This window comes from Neofelis nebulosa, chromosome 15 (assembly GCF_028018385.1).
Source record: "Neofelis nebulosa isolate mNeoNeb1 chromosome 15, mNeoNeb1.pri, whole genome shotgun sequence".
Classification (NCBI taxonomy): Eukaryota; Metazoa; Chordata; class Mammalia; order Carnivora; family Felidae; genus Neofelis; species Neofelis nebulosa.
In genome coordinates this window covers 19,819,620-19,838,949 of record NC_080796.1, presented here as the reverse complement: position 1 = coordinate 19,838,949, position 19,330 = coordinate 19,819,620, and the positions used below count along the sequence as shown (strand labels likewise).

The 19,330-nt window shown below is 38.4% G+C and overlaps 1 long non-coding RNA gene across 1 annotated transcript in view; it reads right to left on the bottom strand.

Moving 5' to 3' along the window:
- Positions 1-279: 279 nt before the first annotated feature.
- The window catches only part of LOC131495452 (uncharacterized), a 34,114-nt gene continuing 15,063 nt past the window's right edge, over positions 280-19,330 (bottom strand). Inside the window, exon 3 of the long non-coding RNA XR_009253953.1 lies at positions 280-556. This is a non-coding gene — a long non-coding RNA (uncharacterized LOC131495452). The remainder of the gene's footprint in view (positions 557-19,330) is intronic.

Here is a 19,330-nt window from a genome sequence, read left to right as displayed (position 1 = left end):
CAGTAGAACTCAACAAAGGAAACCAGAAGGTCCTGGTGGCCCGAAGCAGCTTGGAATTAGTTTGGTGGGGAGAGACAACCAGAACTGTCCTGGACATGTTGACAGATTCCAGGCTTAGGACGATGCATACGTCACCTCATCTGACTGAGTGGGCTGTCGGTAGCAACTAAAACTGTAGTGGGGGCTCTGGGGTGCAAGAGCTCCTGACTCCTCGGGTTGCCAACAGACCAGGCTTGCCCGCTCACCCCTGACAAAATCCAAAGGCAGAGAAACAAGGGCTGGTGAAAAAAGAATTTATTTCAATGAGGCCAACACCAGGAAGATAGCCGGCTACAGGCTCAAAGACTCTCCAACGTGCTGAAAATTCTTCCAGGTTTATATAAGAAAATGCGGGGCAAAGGTGAGTGAGTGCCTGCAGGTAGGCAACGAAAGTCAAATCAGTCACTGCCTTGAAGTCAGTCATTGGTGGCATCTTGCTGGCTCAGGGCAGGGGGTAGTTTTGTTTCCCATCGGAATGCTTTGCCCTCGGGGTCTTCTGCCTGAGTCAAGGGACAAGCTGGAAAGAAGAAATTAGAAAAGATGAGGTCAAAATAGAGGCAGCTGAAGTTGTCTTTTACAATAACTCACTGGAGCAGTTCTTATAGCCAGGCATTGAGTTATATTCTCCTGGACTGGATTAAGCAACCTACTTAATGGCAGTGAATAAACGCAATCTGATGAACACTTACAGAGAAGCATTCGCTGTCTCAGAGAAGTGTTGTCCTACTTCCTTTGCTTAACCAATTTAACTACCTGGACTCTTATCCCAATGCAATTTGATTCATCAAGCATCCTCTCCCTTTTGTATTCTTTCTCAATTGTTTCCTTCCAGTCAGCATATAAGCATGCATGGCCCTCCATTCAAATCCCCTTCCTTAAACCTCTGTATTCTACCTTCTCCCCTTCAGCTAACATTCTAGGAAAATTGACTCATACTCCTACTATCCATAAGTAAACTTGTATGTGCAGTCAGTAAGGAGATCACAGGGAATGGCTTCCAAAGTTGTGACTCTCCAAGAGAGGGTGAATGGGTTTCTTTTGTTTCGGGTTAGGATGAATATTTAGATAAGGAAACCTTGTCATCCTATGTAGAAGTGGGCATAAGGTCATGTATGTGCCTTAACGAAACATGCTTAGACGTACATTGTATGTGATGTAAATGAGGCTGAGGCTCCTCCTTGGGCAGAGATTTTAGTATTATAATGAGGTAAAGGTAATTGTAGGTCATGCCAGAGGTCATTCCATGGTCCATCTAGGCAAGTGTGAGTCAGGTTAGCTCAACCAGTCTGGGTGGTCTGTGCCTGCAAGAGGTCTTGTCAGGGCAGTCGCTATGGACTGGGGGTTGGTTTTCAGGTTTTATTTGTGTGTGTTTTAAAAATTTTTTTAACGTTTCTTTGTTTTTGAGAGAGAGAGACAGACAGACAGAGACAAACAGACAAGAGGGGAATGGCCAGAGAGAGAAGGAGACACAGAATCTGAAGCAGGCTCCAAGCTCTGAGCTGTCAGCACAGAGCCCGACGCGGGGCTCGAACTCACGAACCCCGAGATCATGACCTGAGCCAAAGCTGGATGCGTAACCGACTGAGCCACCCAGGTGCCCCTCAGGTTTTATTTGTTTGAGTTAAGGGGAAAGCTCGAAAGGAGAGCTTAGGGGGAAAATGTGAGACAAAGGTTAATGAGTACAAGCAGATGGGCAGTAGAGGCCAGGTCTTGAGGTCTCACTGGTGACAGTTGCACTGCATATCACTCTCGATGTCTCTGCTGCATTGAATCTTATACGAATATCTCCCTACACTGATGTGTATCACCAACAAGGAAGCTCAGTTGAGTTTCTGTGTCCAGAATTTTATTGGGATTTCATTACATAGGCATGATTAATTGAATCATTGATCATGTGATTGAACTAGATCTCCAGCCCCTCTTCCCTTCTGGTGACAATTCTGGCACGGCCAGAAACCATCTAGAGGCCCACCGTGAGTCACCTTGGTAGCGTAAACTCAGGGGTCCATTATGAATAACAAGACACTCCTATCACTAAGGAAATTCCAAGTGTTTGGAGGCTGCCTCCCAGGACAGACAGGGACAAACACCAGCCAAATTCTTTTTTACACAACACTCAACTAAAACCTTTGCAGCCACATTGGAATTCTGTAGGGTAGGGGTGGTTTACAGAAGGACGCTATGGGGTTTCAACACACATGAAGCGTGTGTGTTTAAAAAGAATCTGATGTATGGGGGCGCCTGGGTGGCTTGGTCGGTTAAGCGTCCAACTTCGGCTCAGGTCATGATCTCATGGTCCGTGAGTTCGAGCCCCACGTCGGGCTCTGTGCTGACAGCTCAGAGCCTGGAACCTGCTTCGGATTCTGTGTCTCCCTCTCTCTCTGCCCCTCCCCTGTTCATGCTCTGTCTCTCTCTGTCTCAAAAATAAATAAACGTTAAAAAAAAAAGTTAAAAAAAATTAAAAAAAAAAGAATCCGATGTATGGAAGTCATATTTATAAAAACAAATTGGGGGCACCTGGGTGGCGCAGTTGGTTAAGCGTCCGACTTCAGCCAGGTCACGATCTCGCGGTCCGTGAGTTCGAGCCCCGCGTCAGGCTCTGGGCTGATGGCTCGGAGCCTGGAGCCTGTTTCCGATTCTGTGTCTCCCTCTCTCTCTGCCCCTCCCCCGTTCATGCTCTGTCTCTCTCTGTCCCAAAAATAAATAAAAAACGTTGAAAAAAAAAAAATTAAAAAAAAAAAAAATTGAATACAACAAAAATGGAAAGGTATCAAATAACCATATGACAGTTTAATATGCAGGCATTAAAATTATGCTCAAAGAATTAAAAAAAGCGTTTTTTTAATGTTTATTTATTTTTTAAAGAGACAGAGAGCAAGTGGGCGAGGAGCAGAGAGAGAGGGAGATACAGAATCTGAAGCAGGCTCTAGGCTCCAAGCTGTTAGCACAGAGCCCACACGGGACTTGAACTCATGAACTGTGAGATCATGACCTGAGCCAAAGTCGACTGACTGAGCCACCCAGGCGCCCCATCACAAAATTTTTTAAAACATAAAATAATACTTAGATAACGTTAACCTTTTCACATGGACAAAGAACAAGCAAAAAGGACAAAAACACAGTGAATGAATGTTAGCAATAACTGTAGTTGGGAAGGAGTGGAAAATGGTGAAGGAGGAATGACTCTCTCCAGTAGAGTCCAGGCCCAAGGGCTGGAGCTCGGAGGGCAGGAGGCTCTGAAGTCCATACCGGCTGTGAGATTAAAATGGTAAAGCTTTGTGTCGTCTCCTATATATCAGCATGAGATAGGAAATAAAGTTGCAACCTAGCCTCATTAAAGGCAATAATGAGGAAAAAATATAAAACACTTTTGTGCTTTTATTTCTACTGAGTTCAGACTGCTTAACTGCTTAACTGGCTTAATGAGAGGGAGGGAAAGAGAGAGGGAAGTGTTAACAGTGGTTTCCATTTTTTTTTTTTTAATGATTCCTATTTCTTTATGCCAACTTTTATTAGTAAATTTTAAATTTTCACAAATTTTTTTATAGTGAATATGTATTTTCCTCTTAAAAAAAATCCCATAAGTTACAAAATGGTAACGTGGCATTAAGGATGATTTTTCTAGTGTCTTTCCTCATCCCCTTTTCCCCCTTTGCCCCCAGAAAAAATGTAAAACACTTTCTACGTGTTCTATAAGGAAAAGGCTTTAGTTTTATGCTTAGAAAAGACAACCAGTAAACGTTTAAAGAAATAGGAAGTGATTACCTGCCTGACAAAGGTTCATCTGAGAATTCTTTTCAAAACCAAGTTTTCTTGATGAATATTTGATACATCGATGTGCAAAACTGTGCTATCCGGTTGGCCCACACACCTATTGTATCAAACTAGCTATATTTGCACCTAACTTGGCCTTATCTGTTACATTACTTTGGTGGAAATTTCCCCCCAATTATGAGGTTAATAATAGAGTTGCTATCCAATGCCAGTAAATTGAAGGCACAGATTTTACAGTTCTTTGAAATGCTAATGTGCAGTTCTACAAAAAAGGAATGATCGTTCTTGAATACTCTACAAAAACTTAAAGTCATTCTTAGATTGACTAAGAATTGTCACATCCAATTTCTTCCCATGGTAGAAATTCCAAATGTATTTTTCACATTTCAGATGCAAAATGCTTTTGTCATATTTAATGTAATTTCTCATTTTGTATTAGATTTTTATCTATTTACATTTCCTTTCTTCATTTACCGCTTAACTATAGGATCAGTTTGTAGCCTGCCCTGAAGATACTCTCTTCTATCTTCCATTAAAGGTTACTTTTGATAGAACCCAAGTAGGAATTAAGCTCTTTTTAAGAGCCTTTTCTTCTTCGCCTCTCCTCTAGTCTTTATCCCTTTTTTTTACTTCAGATTATAGTCTGTCAGAATCTATATGCTATACAGCAGCAGTTTTCAGTGTCATCAGCGGATGATTTGTTGGCCTCTGAGACCCTATCAGGGGGTCCATGAGGTCAAAATGATCTTCATAATAATGTATTTATGGTCAAAAGCATTGGTAGATAAGACTGCTAGTCCTTTAACATAATCAATACAGGGACCCCACGCTGTTCCAACAAGCACTGTATTTTTCACCACCATACACTCACAGTAAAAGAAAAATAAAACAAAGCTAGTGTGTGTCCTTTTAATAGTCTGTGTAACAAAATGGGAAGACGCACAAAGCACTTCTCTCTAGATAATGAAATATGGCGGCTTACTATGTTTAAGGATAAGCACACATGTGATTATTTGAGTCGTGAGCTGAGCTCTCCGCCTTTATTCATGAAACCTTTTTTTTTTACTTGAAGGAAGGAAGGACACACTACTGTTAAACAACAAAATTCAACTGCGGAAATTTAAAGATCAAATTGGCTTTATGAAAGGATTTATGAATCAGGCAACATCCCATCTAGTACACAGAAAGGAGCCCCAAAGAGCTACAGAAAAGGGAAAAAAATTAAAGGCAGAGGAGGGGTGGGACAAGGAGGTCATGAATTAAAAAAAGGATTATTTTGGGCCAGGACATGTTTTGGGGGGAGACAAAAGGGTCTATTAAATGGATTATTCAACTGTTGCTACAGGGAATCCCAGGCTGTCTAGTTAAAATTGTATTCCTGGGCGGGGACTAAAACAGCAATTAAGTTAGGCATGAAGTTTTGGTTTGGTGACATCAGCTTAGCACAAGTGAGTCCATTTTGGGTGTGTCGTTTCTTTTTTTAACACTGTGATTATTCATACTCAGGTATTTGGAGGACATTTTCTCAAAAAGAAGTGAAGTGAGTTTGTCACTTCAGGGAAAACAAGTATCTGTTGCCAATGATAAAATTAGAGGTTTAGAAAGAAAATGAGAATCTTGGAAAATTTTGTCCGCCACCTTGAGTTTGACAGCTTCCCAATACATAAAGGTTTTTCTGATGAAATTGGTGGTGATATGAATAAATGTGATTTGGTAAGCCAATATGTTTCAAATTACCAATGTATGATGTCACAAAATCAGACATGAGTGAAAGATGTTCTCAGGGTACAAGAAGATAAATGGATTTTAATGTAATAGAGTATGAAAAGTTTGCTGATATGGTTTCAGATTCCACATTGCAAGTAATTTAAGAAATTACTGCTTATTAAGTTTTAGCAAAGAATAGCCAAAAAGGCATGTGAAAAGGCACACGGAAAGACATGATGTCCAGGGGGCTACAGGTAAGTTCAGTCGTTACTAGAACAGTGGTCCTTTTGCAAGCGTATTTGCTACAGAGAACTGTTTTTAAGACATCAAACTACTTTGTGAAAATTACTGCTTAGTTTATGAAGTGCTTCCCTGTGTGCAAATGGCCTCTAAGAGCAGTAACTGGTTCATAGTTTTCTTTCCCATCAAAAATTTACATGGTGAGCATACATGAAAAGGGTTGATTGACCTTTGTGAAGGGCCGTTTTGCTTAACAGTACGTTTTAAAGACAATATTTTGAATTGACTTCAATTTTTAATTTCCTTGTGAACATTTCTTCAATTTAAGCCACTGAAATGTCCCAAGAAGAAATGACCTGTTAACAGATAAGTTTAAAATGTCTTTGAAATACACTTTCACTCTCAAGTGCCTCACAGATTAAAGCTTTGTTCTTGGCAATGCAAGAAACATACACCCTTCTTGAAAACTGTTTTTGGGGAAGAATATGCTTACTTTGGATGTTCCTCGTGAACAGTTAGGACACTCTCGAATAGAACAAATGTTTCCTTTATTTCAAGGCAAATGAGTGATATTTTCAGATGCCTCCAAACAGACCTCAAAAATGATCCCTGCCCCTGTCATTATTGAGTTCTTGGAGTGACCATGCAGAGGGGTCTCACTGGCCATAAAGGAAACCGGAGATCTAAATGGTGATAGGCACTAATGTGTAGGGTTTGACCTATAAAATCCTTTGGAAACTTGACTCTGCAAAACAAAGAGATGAGTGGTGGGGAATGATTCAGTTTCCTACTAACCAGGGAGTGGTGTTCCGGTGTCTGCTCCACCCCTCCTCAGCCCCACCACACTGATTCCGTTCTCTCTTTCTCAAGATTTTGGGAAATCCCAGAATAAGATAGCTTGTGACTCTAGTCATAATTGGATTCATGGGTGAATGCACTTTCCTTACAGATGTGATGTTGGGATGTAAGAAACACATAACTTGTCTTACTGGGATCTTGAGATCTGAATTCTATGGGCTGTAGAAATGCCAGCTGTGTGATTTTTAACACGTTACTTGACTTCTCTGGGCCCTAGTTTTCTCCTCGATAAAAGAAAGGGAAAGCTAGTTTCACAGTGCTGTAGTTTTATGAAACTTGTCTGATCTTTGGTTCTTGGAACCACAGAAAAGTTGGTAAGTATCTCCACACACACCTAACTTTCCCACCTTTGCAGACCTAAGCCGAATTTTCTTTTTTTGTGCTCACATTTGGTCTCAAAATCATACTCATTTCAAGACTTTAGGAAGCTATGACCAAATGATTAGAGTTGGAAAGTTTTCCAGTTGAGCTTCAAAATTAATTCCTGGTTAGAATGACCTCTCTTTATTTTTTATTTCTTTTAAAGTTTATTTATTTATTTTGGAAAAGAGAGACAGGGAGAAGGTGGGAGGGGCAGAGAGAGAGGGAGAGAATCTCAAGCAGGCTCTGCACCATGAGTGCAGAGCCTGATGCAGGGTTCCAATCCATGAACCGTGAGATCAGGACCTGAGCTGAAACCACGAGTCTGATGCTTAACTGACTGGGCGCCACCCAGGCGCCCCAAATGACTTCTTTAAATAGGTAACATGTATCAATATAAACTGTGTATCTGTCACAGTTCTAAGTGCTTTACGTGTATTAATTCATTGAATCTTGGCAACTTTTGTTAAGCAAGGACCATTACTATGCCCACTGAATGAATGAAGAAACTGAGGAATAAGATTTTTTTTTTTTGTAGTACTTATTACTGTGGTTACTCAGCTGATAAGTAGTAGAGAGCTGCAGTCTGAACCACAATCCTGCATTGTTTTAAAAATTCATTTCTGCTTGTTATTCCCTTTTTTTACACTGTTTATTATGGAAATATTAAAACATATGTGAAAGAAGCAAGAACATTATAATACCTATCACCCAACCTCAATAAGTATCAAACATGACCAAACATGTTTTAACTATACATTTCTTATCTTCTCCAGCTAGATTAATTTGAAACAAATCCCATCTATCATATCCTTTCTCCGCGAACACTTCAATAGGTATCTGTAAAAGATTCCCACCAATACCATTAAATAAACTAACAAATAATTCCTCAATATGATAAAGTATTTAGTCAACACTCAGACTTTCTTGATTGCCTGATAATTGTTTAAAATTTATTGTTTGCAGTCTGTTCAAATCAGAACCCAAAAGTGTTTACACTTGCATTCGATTGATACATGTTTTAAATCCCTTTCAAACCATAGGCTTCTCTCCCTCTTGTCATATATTTGTGGAGGAAATTGGTCTGTTTGTTGCGTAGGATTTCCTAAGGCCTGGATTTGTTTATTGCATTCTGTGGTGTCACTAACGTGTTCCTCTGTCCCCTGCAGTTCCTGTAAGCTGGAAATTTGATCTAGAGGCTTGATAAGATTCAGATTTGATTTTTGGCAAGAATACCTGGCAGATGCATTGTGAATGTTTTATGTATCGTACCAGTAGCCACGACATGCCTGGCTATTTTTCTTTTTGTGATATTAAGATTGATGGATTCTGGTATTGTCAGCCTGAGCCATCCGTTATAATGTTCCCTTTCAGCCTTTCAACTAATGATTTTAGTATCCACTGATGATTATTGGTTACATCTGCTATTTCATTGAGGCTTGCAAAATGGCGATTTCTTTTTTTTCCATTCATATAAAGTGTTTTAAATTTTATTTTTAATATGTTTATATAAAAATTTATTAATATAAATTTATTTATATAAACAATTTATTATCGATATACTTTATTGATATGAATTATATAAAATTATATATATAGTTTATTGTCAAGTTAGCTAACATACAGTGTATACGGTGTGCTCTTGGCTTCCGGAGTAAATTCCCATGATTCATCACTTGCAACACCCAGTGCTCATCCCAACCAGTGCCCTCCTCGATGCCCGTCACCCACCTCCCTGCTCCCCACCCCCATCAACCCTCAGTTTGTTCTCTGTATTTAAGAGTCTCTTGTGGTTTGCCTCCCTGCCTGTTTGAAACTATTTTTCCCCTTCCCTCCCCCACCATGGTCTTCTGTTAAGTTTCTCAACTTTCACATATGAGTGAAAACATGATGTCTGTCTTTCTCTGACTGACATATTTCACTTAGCATAATAATCTCCAGTCCCATCCATGTTGCTGCAAATGTTAAGCTTTCATTCTTTTTCATTGCCAAGTAGTGTTCCATTGTGTATAAAAACCATATCTTCTTTATCCATTCATCAGTGGATGGACATTTGGGCTCTTTCCATAATTTGGCTATTGTTCATAGTGCTGCTATAAACATTGGGGTACACGTGCCCCTATGAATCAGCACTCTTATATCTGCAAAATGGTGATTTCCAATTCTGTCTTTCCTTCTGTATTTGTTAGCTGGAATTCTGATACAAGAAAGAATCTCTCTTTATGAACTATTAGCTTAAGGTAGAGGTCCCATATTTTTCTGTCTATCTTTATGTGGTTGACATATGTGTCTCACCTTTGGCTTCTGAAGCAATGCACAACTTAAATTAGTTACAGAAAGATTCATATGTTGGAATTTTGGAAAAGGCAAACAATAAAATAGAAAGATAATAATAAAATATCATTGCACACCAGTCTTTCGACAACTCATCAAAAATTATAACACATGAAAGATGTGTTCATATTAAATTTTTATCTTAACTTTTGATTCCAGTCTGGACTGGTTTACTCACTTGTTCATTTACATATTAAAGGAATGTGAATTGAGACCTATTGCAAGGTGCTGTGCCAGTCACTGGCTACACAACATCAAACAAAATGGTCTCTGTTCTTTCTGGGCTCCCAGTCTAGTGGGAAAGAGAAAAATTAAGTAATTAACACAAATGTGACTTGCTGTATGAATGCAGAAAAATCTCAGAGGTGGAGTGGCTCATCAAGGAGTCTGTTATAAGTCTTTTTTTCTTTAGAATCTCCATTTCTAAATCCTGAACCATGTAGGCAGAACACTAATGCTTTAATTGTTCATGAAAATCACAAAATGACCAATTAGACTCACTACAATAACTTCACTGAAACTTGCCAGAGAATGCTGTTTCTCTGTAGCTTAATGATTATATTCCACCCCCACCCCCACCCCCAAGTGGCTAATGATCAGCAGAATGTTCCATGATCTTGATGGAAGCCGTGACGGAGGTAGTGTGGTGGAGTGTGGAAGGGGGTGTGGTTCAACCACAGTGACTAGCATGTGTCTTCTCAGCACTCTGTGCAGGGAGATGAGAAGAACTTACACACGGATGTTCCTTGGCTTCCAAGTTAAAGTTCTCAACTTCAAAGTTCTGAAATGAGGAATGATATTAAAGTTTTCTTACTGACACTGGAAATTCCACGATGTCAATTTTATAATTGCCAAATACTTGCTTTGGTGATATATTTTAGCAACATACAGCATTTATATGGCCAGAACCTGTTAGTGTGGGGACAGTAGTATCACCATGTGCATTATTGAGGATGAGATATTAGGATTAAAAAAATTTTTTTTAATGTTTATTTTATTTTTGAGAGAGAAAGACAGAGCATGAGTGGGGGAGGGGCAGAGAGAGAAAGAGAGAGAAAGAGAGACAGAATCTGAAGCAGGCTCCAGGCTCTGAGCAGTCAGCACAGAGCTAGACGTGGAGCTTGAACTCACAAACCAGGAGATCAGGACCTGACCTAAAGTTGGATGCTTAACCTACTGAGCCACCCAGGTGCCCTAAGATATTAGGATTTTTAAAATTATTTTATTTTATTTTATTTTATTTTATTTTATTTTATTTTATTTTATCTTATTTTAAGAGAAAGCACAAGCAGAGGAGGGGCAGAGAGAGAGGGAGAAAAAGAATCTTAAGTAGTCTCCATGCTCAGCGTGGAGCCCAGTGTGGGGCTTGATCCCCTGATCCTGGGATCATGACCTGAACTGAAATCAAGAGTTGGTCACTTAACTGACTGAGTCACCCAGGTGCCTCGATATTATGATTTCCAAAAGAACGCTAAGCTGACCCTGTAGTCACTCACAGAGGTCTCAGTTGTTCCACATTTGGGGATTTCCTTTTCTCTCTGGAGAAAGAAATCGATGATTTGTTAAGAACCGAGAAAAGCAAGACTAAGCAGAACAAAACAAAATAACACACATAAGAGAACTAAGAAATGCTTCCACTGCCAAATGGAAACAAACAATGAGGAAATTATTTGGAAATTAAGGTTGGAACCTTTTTTCTTGCCTATTTCAAATGAAGCTGGCAGACTTGGCCATTGACACAGCTCTGGTTTCAGTGAGAGATGTCAGCATCCGGGGCTCAGGGTTGATTAGGAATATCTGGAACTATCTGAGGGAGTCAACAAATGCTCTGCTTCCTAACAAGCTGTGAGTTGATTTTTTTTCCTAATTTAGTAAACTAAAAAAGGAAGAAAAGAAGCATGTGATGAAACGATACTTTGTGCTGATGGAGTGTATGCTAACTTATTTATGGTCACACAGTCACCAAGAGGCAGAATTGGGTTTTGAAGCCAAATATTCTAATCCTGGGACCCCACGTTATATCTACTGTGTTACACTTTGTTCAGGAAGAATCGACTGACCTACACGTCAGGTTGTCTTTACCGATCAAGAGGTAAATACATGGGCTGACAAAATTTGCAAATAATACCCCTAAAATAAAGTAATCACCATAACAAAAACTTTTAATACTAGGATTTCTGATTATTGAAAATTCTGATGACTGAATTTTAAATTGATATAAAATTAATGGTCTTATGAATTGATCGCTCAACAAAAAGCCTGCAGAAATGTTGCTTTAGGTTATACCACTGTGGGGGCACCTGGGTGGCCCAGTTGGGTAAGCATCTGACTCTTGATTTCGGCTCAGGTCATGATCTCAGGGTTTGTGGGATCGAGCCCCACGTTGGACTCCGTGCTGACAGCATGGAGCCTGCTTGGGATTCTCTCTCTCTCTCTCTCTCTCTCTCTCTCTCTCTCTCTCAGTAAATAAATAAATAAACATTAAAAAAGATTATACCACTGTGAAGAAAAATAAAATCCATGAAGACTAGCTCTAGTATATGGATACCAAGAAAAAGAAAGGGGCAGGAATAAAGAAGTAGAAGGAGAAGAATACAAGTGTCTCCTTGAGGTTCAGAATAGAATTGCTTGATCTGGTTTTGCCTGGGGATCTCAGGGCAAAAAGTCCTCAGAGGCAGGACGTAAATGCCATGAAGGTGGGGCCTATACCCATTTTGATCACCAATGGCTTACCCACTATTTTAGGCACACACAAAAATTGCTGAAGAAACAAATGAGTGTTATAAAAATGTTTGACTCCTCAGCAATGAGGCCCAGTGGCTTCACAGGGAGTGGGGAAAGAAAAGCTATGAGCTTCCCTTGAAACTGAGATCCAGAGGTTAAAAATGGGTACTATCCAATAAAGTCAAGTATATTTGCACGGAAAAAGGAAAAAAAAAGTACTAATCCACTTTCTAGAGTCAAGGCAACATTTTGCAGAGAACTTCAATGCCTTTAGGGACTATTGGGGGCTGTAGTTACATCAATCAGTACATGTGTATTTTTGAGGATAACTTGCCTAATGTTGTAGCCATTAGCCACATGTGGCTATATATAAAATAAAAATCCAGTCCCTTAGTTGCTCCACCCCCATTTTTCAAGTGCCCAATAGCCACATGTGGCTAGTGGCTACCAAATTGGACAGCTCAGCTCTAGAATACTCTCATTATTACCGAGAGTTTTACTGAATATTGCGGCTATAAGGAATGAACAGAAAATAATTATTATGTTCAAAGAGTGGATCTTGATAGAGTTCAAACAAGCAAGTCAACTGCCACCATCCATGCTGACAGCAGCACAAGAAGAGTCCTTATTTTTTACCCACACCACTAGATAAAATTGTCTTTCTGGGGTTTGCTGCTTCCCACCTCTGGGCGGAAATCTAGAGCAGTTCCCATGAGTTTTGTGGTCACTCTCAAATGTGATTTTTTATTCATGAAATTTAGTTCAGTAGTTATTTTGTCTAATTTTACCTCATAATCAAAACTCTAATCTTCACAACTAAGATTAACTACTAAGAGTTCCCTTAATGAGTTCCTTTAAGAGTCCCTCTGGCTGGCAAACACCTCTCTCTCCTCTGGCCCTGGTTTTCAAGCCCCTGTGAGATTGCCTTCTTTGGAGATGACTCTAGGCTGGTCATTGGGAAAAAATTCGTTGTTGTATTTCCAGAACACATAACAATGCCCGGCACTGCTACTCAATATGTCCTTGTAGTTAAATAAAAATAGTCACTAGTTTTGTAAGTAAATGAAGTTTAATTTTATACTCCAGTACTCATCAAGAGTGGAAAAAAAAAAGGGGGAGTAGGCATTTAGGAAGAGATGGGATCAAAGAACAAAATTATAGTATGAGGTTTTTTTTTCATTATAAATCTTAAAATGAAAGTATAATCTATATCAAGTAAAATGTACAGAATTTAAGGGCTGAAGAGTTTGCTCAAATGCATACACCCTTGTAGCCCATATTTCTTCCAAGATATGGAACATTTTAATCAGGCCAGAGATATCTTTCCTGCCTCCTTACAGTTAATACCAGTTAATCATTACCCCACCCCTGAGAACCATAGATTTGTTTTAACTGTTTTAGAACAGTTTAATATAAATCAAATACCATTACATAAAATTAAATACTATCAATTCCTTTGTGTCTGGCTTTTTTTTTTTTTTTTTTTTAATTTTTTTTTTTTTCAACGTTTTTTATTTATTTTTGGGACAGAGAGAGACAGAGCATGAACGGGGGAGGGGCAGAGAGAGAGGGAGACACAGAATCGGAAGCAGGCTCCAGGCTCCGAGCCATCAGCCCAGAGCCTGACGCGGGGCTCGAACTCACGGACCGCGAGATCGTGACCTGGCTGAAGTCGGATGCTTAACCGACTGCGCCACCCAGGCGCCCCTGTGTCTGGCTTTTTTAACTCTGCATAATGTCTCTGAGGCTTAGCCGTGTTATGGGTGGTATTACACTCTATGGATGCGTGACATTTTGTTCATTCATTTGTTAATGGACATTTGGGGCATTTTCAGTTTTTAAGCTATTATGAATAAACTTGCTTTGAACATTCGCTTTTTAAAATATAGGCTTCCATTTCTGTCGGTTAAGTACCAAAAAGTGGAATTGCTGGAATATAGATAAGTATATGTTTGACTTTATGAAAGGCTGCCAGAATGTTTTCAGTGTGGTTTTACCCTATAATATTCCCACCACCAGTGTATTAGAAATTTGATCATTCCACATATTCATTGGAATGAACACCACAATTGGTGTTATCAGTCTTTCTATTTTAAACATTCTAATGAGTAACAACTGGTGTCTCGTTGTGATTTTTTTAAATGTTTTTTTATGTTATATTTGAGAGAGAGACAGACAGAGGACAAGCAGGGGAGGGGCAGAAAGAAAGATTATCTGAAGCAGGCTCCAGGCTCCAAGCTGTCACCAGAGAGCCTGAGGTGGGGGCTTAAGCCCACAAGCAGTGAGATCATGACCTGGGCCGAAGTCCCAGGCTTAACTGACTGAGCCACCCAGGTGCTCCAGTATTTCATTGTGATTTTAATTTGCATTTTTTTCCCTGATGACTGATGATAGAGTATTTTAAACTTTTTCATATGCAAATTGGCCACTTGTATATCTCCTTGTACAATGCTTGTTCAAGTATCCTGTCCTTTTAAAAATGTATGTATATATAAATTAATAATAATATATAAAAAATAGAATATATATACACATAATATATTTTCTCCCAGTCTGTGGCTTGTTTTCAGGTTGTCTTAACAGAATCTTTCAAAATGTTTAATTTTGCTGAAGTTGATTTAACATTTTTTGTTTTATGATTAGTGTTTATTAGGTCATGTTTAGGAAATTTTTGCCTGCACCAACATCTGGAAGATATTTTCCTTTTGTTTTTTTTTTTTCCTAGAAACTATATATGCTTGACTTTTATATTTAGGTCTATGATCCATCTCAAAATAATTGAGGTATAGGTTGAGGCTCATTTATTTTCATATAAGTAGTAGTTGGTCCAACACCATTTATTGAAAAGACTTTCTTCCACTGAATTCCTCTGGATTCTTAGTTTAAAAAAAAAAATCAGGGAGCCTGGGTTCAGTAGTTGAGCATCTGACACTTGATTTCGGCTCAGGTCATGATTCCAGAGTTGTGGGATTGAACCTGGTGATGGGCACCACACAGAGCATGGAGCCTTCTTGAGATTCTCTCTCTCTCTTTCTCTCTCCCCCTCTGCCCCTCTTCCATGCTCCCTTGCTCTCTCTCTCTCAAAAAAAAAAATCAATTGAGTGAAAACTATGGGTTGATTTCTGAACTCTTTGTTTTGTCTCATTAACCTATTTGCCTGTCTTTATGCTAATATCACACTCTCTTGATTATTGTAGCTTTATATTAAGTCTTGAAATCAGCAGTCTGTGTCCTTCAAGTTTATTCTTTTTCAAGTTGGTTTTAACTCTTCTTGGTCCTTGGCATTTTCCTAAAGATTTTATAAAGAGCTTGTCAGTTTCATTAAAAAAAAAAAGGCCTGGTGATTTTGATTACTGCTGTTTTGAATCCATAAGTTAATTTCAAAAGGATTGATATCAAAACAATATTGAGTCTTTTAATCTATGAACATGGTATATCTCGACATTTATTTAGCTCTTTAATTTCAGCAGTGTTTATAGTTTTGCATGTATAGGTCTTACTTAAACATCACTAAATTTGCCTCTAAGTATATAATATTATTGGAAGCTATTGTAAATGGTATTGTTTTCTTTAATTTTATTTTCCAAATCTCAATGTTAGAATCTAGAATTAAAATTAAAGTTTTGTATACTGGCCTTACATCCTGTGACCTTGCTAAATTTATATATTTGTTATACTAGATTGAGGATTTCTTAGAATTTTCCATGTCATCTGTGAATAAAGATGGTCTTATATCTTCCTTTCCAATATGCATGTCATTTATTTATTTTTCTTGTCTTAGTCAATTGGCTGGGATCTCCAGTAGAATGGTGAATAGAAATGGTAACATGGATTTCTTTCTTTGTCACTTCCAGAAATCTATATTGAAACTTTGGCCAAATCATAAGCTACACATGCTCAGGGCAAGAGTCTATGAGGCTGGACAAAGTAAGACTACCAGAGAAGAATGACTACTGAGGCACTTTGAGCTAAGCAACACTAGAGCTCATGCAGGGGTAGAAAATGTTCAAGGTTCAACAGAACGAGTAGAAAGACCTTATATAATAGCCTAAAAATCCAATAAAGATCTAATAAATGCTAAGCCTACTTAGTGGCCTGCTCTCTCCATCATAATAAAGTTGGAACTATCCTAATTCACTCATACATCAAGCTGCCTATGATACTTCATTTTCCTTTCAAGGTACTATCTAATGATTACCTTAAACAGATATCACTTCTTGGGGGTTGGGAAGTCCTCACTCAGATTCTTTAACATCTTCTCCCTTACACATACCTATCCCTACTCTCAGTACATTAATTATACGAAATGCTTAAGTGCCTTTCTTAACATGAAGGTCATAACCCATGTTAGGATTACAGCACAATATAGAAGAATGTAGTTCAGAGAAGTATGAGTAGAAATTTTGGAAATGAAGAAAAGAAAACCAGAATCAGAAAGAAATAGTTAATAAGAAGAATCACTAGATTGGGAAGTCATATCCCAGAGAGAGTAGTGAGAGCATTACCATAATTTAAGGTTAATTTAATTCATAGAAGTCTTAGAATACACAGCATAAGAATAACTCTTTGGCCAGAGCAATAGAGAAGATAACTTACTTTTTCTCAGTTTTGGAAAATACCGCATTACCACAGTTAAAAAAATAATAAAAGAAAGAAAAAAAATACCACAGGCAAAATTTGAGTTTTTTGCCTTGCCAAGAATAACAGGAAGACACTTATGCCATCACTCAAAGCATAAAAATACAGTGAACTGCGGTCTAAATCCATCATCTGCCTTTGACACCAAATTTTTACCAGCCATATAGTCTGTCTGCCTTCTTTATCTCTTTGAACTATTTGGAAAGTAATTTATTTTGAGCCACTTTGGGCTGATGCTGGCCCTCAGTTCTGTGCCTGCCTCTCCCAATGTGTGTTTTAGGAATTGCATCAGCACACATGAAAGGAATTCCAGGTCGGGTTAGTCTTTCTGGCTTTATCCAGCCAGGGGAAGCTATGGGTGTAAACAGTGAAGGCAAGGGAGTACAGTGACGAATGGGTTGAGGCATCATTGTCTTTTCAGTCCACAGTAGAAGGGGGTCTTTCCCTACCATTTTATATCTCTCTGCAACATAGTGCATTATACACTGATAGGGAGGTCAAGGCACAGTTCCGTAGTCTGGAGGATGTTTTTAGAACTAGTCTGTAGCTGAAGTGTCTCTTATTTTGAGTTGCAAAGTAATCATAAGAATGGAGTGGATCGCAAGAAGAGATTAGTGGGATAGACTGAAATGGTCAGGACACAGAAACTGGCTCCAATCGGTTGTCAAAACAAAGAGGGATCTAAAGCCAGTAATAGGAGCTGGGCTACAAAGCCAAAAGATCAAAGGCCCATGAGATGAGAGATAGAAAAACCTGGTCAAGTGAGTAAGTGAAGAACTTGGAGGGTGCTTACAGCAAACACTGGCAACAGAGAGCCATTATGTGGGGCGGGAGTTTTTTTTTTTTTTTTTTAATTTTTTTTTTCAACGTTTTTTATTTATTTTTGGGACAGAGAGAGACTGAGCATGAACGGGGGAGGGGCAGAGAGAGAGGGAGACACAGAATCGGAAACAGGCTCCAGGCTCCGAGCCATCAGCCCAGAGCCTGACGCAGGGCTCGAACTCACAGACCGCGAGATCGTGACCTGGCTGAAGTCGGACGCTCAACCGACTGCGCCACCCAGGCGCCCCGTGGAGTTTTACTTTCTCACAGTAGTATGAAGGTGGACCAAGATTAGAGCAAGCAGTTGTATTCAGTTAGATCCAGCTGATTCTACCTGGGCTGAATTGATATAAACTGAAAGAATGGAAAGAAATGAATAGAAATTGTATTGGATTTCACAATTTCCCTTTAGAAACAGTTTATATCACATATATTTATATTTATATAATATAATATACAATATACAAATTTTAATGTCTGTTCCTAAGCCTAAGCTTACGAATAATTTAGACAAAGCATTGTGGTATCTGAATTTAATAGTTGTGTCTGGGTATATAAAATACTATCTATTATATACCATTACGTATAATGGTATTTACATATATTATCTGTGCCCCTGCTCTTTGTACCATCTTAACATGGTATAATGCTATCGATGTTTCACGACGGAAAATAACTTCGTAAAAATACGAGCCCAAGGATGGGATGAGGCAAAAAGAATGAGATAAAAAAGAAATTGTAGACTGAATTAAACAGATTATGAACTAATAACAGCATTGCAAAATTCATAAATGAATTAGACAGGACAAGGAAGTGAATAGGCATGATTGAAAGCAGAGATAATGGCATGTGGCAGATGTTGACAAAAGATTTGAGCCATTAGGGGAAGACGATAGTTGTGAGAGACAAATATAATCTAGCATTGAAGGAAGTATTCCTGAGATAATAACAAAAATTTTCCTGAAATAAAAGAATGAATTGAATTTACAGCTTGAGAGGGCACTTTGCATATTAAAAAATGATAGAAAATTAGCGCTATCTAGAATCCTGGTTAAATTACTGAACTTAAAAAAAAAAAAAAAAAGCTTTTTAGAAGAGAATTGCTTTAGATAAATAGGCAGGAAAAGTGAGACACCAAAGGAGGAAAAAAATTCCAGAATATCATGAGGCAGGTCTACAAGCCTCTATAGGAACAAATGTCAGACCCTAGAATATTTAACCCAGCCAATCCAAGAAATAAGAGAAACGACCAACACCTCATATATGAAAAAGGTAAAGGACTGTAGAGCTCAGTGAAGATTTCTTGACTAAAACATTCAATAATAATAAAAAGAAAACCCAGGCAATTAAGTGATTTTTAAAGAAATTAAGAAACACCAGATTGGAAAACTGGTCAAGTTAAACCAAATGCTGGTGGCTGTCGAATCCATTTAAAAATAGGAAGAAAAAAAAAATTGTAGGCATTTATGGTTGCAAAACACAATATAAATGTTGTAACCCTTACATAAAAATAACATAAGTAACAAAATCAGGAAGGTGGGGTATTAAAGGAAGTGTAGTGATACTAATTGCTTCATTGTTGGTGGGAGAGAGGAAAATGGGTCTGATACTGGGAATGTAGCTTCTAGAAAAAGTGGCACCAATTTAATTTTCTTCATATATTCCTATTAAAATTAGATTTTTAAAATCAATAAGTGACACAGAAGAAATTTTGACCTCATGTTTAGTAATTTATTTGTTTCTTTTTCTTCTTAAAGTAAAATTAAATGCTTGGTATTATTTAAAATAGCATAAAGACTATGATCCCGTTCTTATAAAATTAATTCTGTCTATC